This window comes from Aethalodelphis obliquidens, unplaced genomic scaffold (assembly GCF_003676395.1).
Source record: "Aethalodelphis obliquidens isolate GAN/ISIS:26980383/991018 unplaced genomic scaffold, ASM367639v1 scaffold4, whole genome shotgun sequence".
NCBI classification, from domain to species: domain Eukaryota; kingdom Metazoa; phylum Chordata; class Mammalia; order Artiodactyla; family Delphinidae; genus Aethalodelphis; species Aethalodelphis obliquidens.
This window is the reverse complement of record NW_020837948.1, coordinates 43,439,796-43,444,399: the sequence shown is the minus strand read 5'-3', so window position 1 is coordinate 43,444,399 and position 4,604 is coordinate 43,439,796. Positions and strand designations below refer to the sequence as shown.

The following is a 4,604-nucleotide window of genomic DNA, read 5'->3' as shown; positions in this document are numbered from 1 at the left end:
AATATTCTTGGTAGTAGGTTTTTTCCTTCCATCACTTTAGACACATCGTGCCATTCCCTTGTAGCCTGCAGGGTTACTGCTGAATAGTCAGCAGATAGCCTTGTGGGAGTTTGTAATTTGTTGCTTTTCCCTTTCTGCTTTTAATATTCTCTCTTTAAGTTTTGCCATTTTAATTATAATGTGTCTTGGGGTGATCCTCTTTGGGTTGAACCCGTTTGGGACTCTCTGTACTTCTTGTACCTGGATGTTTGTTTCCTTTCCCAGGTTGACGGAGTTTTTAGCTATTATGTCTTCAAATATGTTCTCTGCTCCTTTCTCTCTCTATTCTCCCTCTGAGATTACTATAATGCAAATGGTAGTATGCCTGATGTTGTCTCAGAGGTCTCTTAAATTGTCTTCATTTCTTTTTACTTTTTTTCCATTTTCTGTTCAGGTTCAGTGATTTCCAATACTGTGTCTTCCAGCTTGCTGAGGAGTTCCTCTGTATCATGTAATCTACTGTTGATTCCTTTTAATGTATTTTTTATTTCAGTTATTGCATTCTTAATCTCTGTTTGCTTTTTCTGTATATCTTCTAACTCATTTTTCTACTTTAAAGTGAAACCAAACAATTTATTTGTGCTAAATGAACAGAAATAATGCATTCAAGATATACTTCTCTGTACACTGCACTCGATTTTACTGGGCAAGATAAGCAGTCCTCAGTGATATTGTGCTCAGCAATAAAGTCCTCAGCAATAAAGTATTTTGTGGCCGTTATGCTAAGATATTCCTATAATGTTTATTTCAAATAGTATTTTCTAATAGTATTTTGTACCTTTAAAATATTTGTTTGAACTCTGTTTTAGGGAAACACAAGTAAAGAATGGAAAGGGGAAATAGCTGTTTTTGTTACAATCACACTGTCCTCTGCGGCAGAAATCACACAGCACCTTCTAATCAGTCATAACAACCACTGGTGGGTAGGACAACAGTTATCGACTCACGTGAGAGGGGTCCAGTTTGAGGAGGCTAACATCAAGGATAAAGAAAAAATCACACCTGGATATACAATAATTATCAATCCCATGCATGTGGAAAAGATATAGCCATGTGATCCAGTACTTTAGGTGATCTGTTTTACAAGAGACATGGATGTTGGGATATACTGAAAATAACCCATACAAAGTGTATCTGTAGAAAGCTCTATTGAGCATTGTCTTTGGTACTGATCCATCTAACTTCCCATCTTATACTGAGTGCTAGATTTTCAAAGTTCTGAATTGTAGTGCTGAATTATTGGTATGCTTGGTAAACACCATTATAATGGGAGGGGAGGGGTAATAACAGCTCAGTAATTTTCTGCAAATTCATGGAAAAAAATAAAAAGATATCCCTTTTTATTTTCCAACCTAAAAGCCAGGAAAACGAAGCTCTGGGGCCAGGCGAAAATTGCACACTGCTGCTGAACTACCAAACAGTCGAACAGCCAACGTCCCAGCCAGGGAATGTGCACACATGTAGATTCAAGTAAAACACCGAAGGAAAAAGTCGTCCGTGTAGAGTTGTAGATCCACAACACTGGCTGCGTTTCCGACACACATTTGCAACATAATGAATAGTGAAGCCTAGATAACCTCAGTGCAAATAAGTCACATTCATATTCCAGGGAAGGAAGCCTTTGGCGTTGAGTCGACAGCTCGGCTCCACTGTACAAGAACGTGTGCCGACATGAGGTTCGGACTAAGCACATGCATTAAGGCTGGGAGGAGGGGTGAACCGACTGTTGCGAGGGGGCAGGCTGCAAGGTGCCTGCTGAGGGGACTGCGGGCTGCATGGGTGGTGGAGATGGAGGTGGCAGTGGCTGGACAGGGGTCTGTGTGTTGTGAGACGGAAGTAGCGTGGGCCATTTGAATTGATCAGGACTTGCTTCTCTGCGGTGAAGGCCTTGTGATACCGTGGAATGCTCCCATATGCTGCACATGAAGACCTGGGGAATTGTAATAAGACATTCCAGCTCTAGTCAGTGAAGTTGGTGGCATGAAACCAAGTGTGTTACTTGCATACGAGAGACTGGGTGATATCGGCCGGCTTGAACTGGGAGAAGGTGTGTAAGGGATCGGGCTGCACACAATGTGAGGTCTTAATCCTTGTGCAGACAGCTCCTTAAAATACCTTTCAGCATCCATCTCTAAGCTGGACTCACTCTCTGAGAGCTGTCGACAGAGGGCCTCTCTCCTCTCCATCTCCCTCTGCAGCTTCCTCTCAGGTCCTCTTCCCTCATGTGAAGTTCCTCCTCCAAATACTGCGCCATTATCTCGGAATGCTGTAACTGGGCAGCACTCAGTTGCTTCTTCAGCTTCTCCAGTTCATTCTTTAAAGACCTGATGTGTCGCATCACGTTTTCTGGAGGGTCGATCTACACGGAGATATCTCTAGGCAATGGGGGAGCAGACACCGGCTGGTCTAATTTCTCCTGCAGGATTCGCTTTTCAGCTTCAAGTTCCATCCTTGTCCAGAAACGATTCACTCGTGCTTCTTGTTCCTGTTCCAAAGTACTTTCGAGGTCAATCTTCTCTCGTCTCAACTGTTCTAATGTAAGCTGCTTAGAAATGGTATCGTTCTCCAGTTTTTTAGTTTTCTTCATCAGTTTGCTGACCTGGAATTCCTGCTCCATATGCTGTTCTAGTTTGGCTTTCTCGTGCTGCAACTGCATCAATTTTCTGGAGAGCTCATTAGTGAGGAACTCTTCTTCCTTCTCGTAATTTATAGCAAGGGTTTCTTTCTCCTTCTGCAAAGGCTGAATTTTCTTGAATAATGTGTTACTGATGAATTCTTCTTTCCATTCAGCCTGGGCTTGGATGGTCACACTGGCTTTGCGCAAGCCACGCTTCTCCTCCTGCAGTGCCTTGCACTTGAGTTTGTAGGTCTCCAGCTGGACCTTGAGCACCTTGTTCTGCTGTAGCGAGGCCAGGTGCTTGATGAGCTCCTGCAGGCTGAAGGGTGAGATGACAATGCCCCCTGCTCCAGCCACTTCCCACCACTGCCGCCTCTCCTGCCGCTGCCGCCCGAGATCAATGATTATATCTTCTCTTTGTTAATCTTCTCACTGTGTTCATCTATTCTTCTCCTGAGTACTTTGATTATCTTTATGATTTTTACTTTAAACTCTTTAGTGGGTAGATTGCCTATCCCTATTTCACTTCATTCTTCTTCTGGGGTTTTGGTTCCCTGAAGAAGGGGACCCCTGTCCCCTCATTTTACCTAATGTCCCCTCATTTTACCTAATTTGCTATTTTTATTTCTATGTATTTTGTGGGCTCCTTATGTTTCCCGATCCTGAAGAAGTGGCTTTTTGAAGCAGATGTCCTATGTATCCCAGCAGCGCACTACTCTCTGCTCATTTGAACTATATGTCCTACCTGGCTACAGGGCCCTGTGGGTCCCAGAACTGGTGTTTTGGTCTGCTTGTGGGTGGGACCAGGACCCAGGATTTCCTGGGGCTGGTGCCTACCCACTGGTGGGTAAGGCTGGTCCCGGAGCTACTGCCAGCCCACTGGTAGGCAAAGCTGGGTCCCAGGGTTTCTGGATGCAGGGCCCTGGGGGTCCCAGAATTGGTGTTTTGGCCTGTTTGTGGGCTCATGGGGTCCTGGGGACAGTGCCTACACACTGGTGGGTGAGACCTACTGGTGGGCTGAGTCAGGTCCCAGATCTCTGGCTGCAGGGCCCTGGAAATCCCGTGGCTAGAGCTGGTGTATGGAGCCAGGTCCTGGGCCCTCTGCTGGACAGGGCCAGGTCCTGGGGTGGCTGTGCACTCAGGGGGTTTCAGGGCAACAGGCCTGCTGGTGGGTGGAGTTGTGTCTCGGCCGGAGGCATTCCAGTACTGTACTGACAACCTGGTGAGTTGGTCTGAGTCCTGGTACAAATAAGCTACAGGGAGGATTCCAGAATAGTGCTTGCCAGCATCAGTGTCCATGTGGTAGAAGGAGCTCCTCAAAACAGCTGATGCTAATGTCTATGTTCCCAGGACAAGCCCCAGCTGCCTTCTGCCCCTCCACGAGGCTCTTCAAGATCAGAAGTTGTGTCTTACCCAGGTTCCTTTCAAATTACTCCTTCTTCCCTGGGTCCCAGAGCATGTGAAGTTTTGCGTGTGCTCTTTAGGAGTGGAGTCTCTATTTCCCACAGTCCTCTGGCTCTTTTGAAAGTAAACCCAACTGGCCTTCAGAGCCAGTCATTCTTGGGGCTTATCTTCCATGTGCAGGACTCCCAGGCTGGGAAAGCCACATGCGGGGCTCCAACCACTTGCTTATTGAGGAGAACCTCTGCAATTGTAATTATCCTCCTGTGTGTGGGTTGCCCCTCCTACCTATCTTGTTGTGCTTCCTTCTTTACATCTTTAGTTATAGATCTTTTCTGCTAGTGCTCTGGTTTGTCACATAAATAATTTCTCTGTAAATAGTTGCAATTTTGCTGTCCTCATGGGAGGAGGTGAGCTTAGGGTCTTCATACTCTGCCATCTTGGCCACTCCATCTTACCTTTATGAACTATTTTTCTGTAGCATGCAATGCTGTTTGATAGCATTTCACCCACAGTGGAACTTCTTTCAAAATTGGAATCAATCCTT

The 4,604-nt window shown here is 45.6% G+C and overlaps 1 pseudogene; it reads right to left on the bottom strand.

Moving 5' to 3' along the window:
- Nucleotides 1-1,721: 1,721 nt before the first annotated feature.
- Nucleotides 1,722-3,057, bottom strand: LOC113617662 (coiled-coil domain-containing protein 6 pseudogene; annotated as a pseudogene).
- Nucleotides 3,058-4,604: the final 1,547 nt, after the last annotated feature.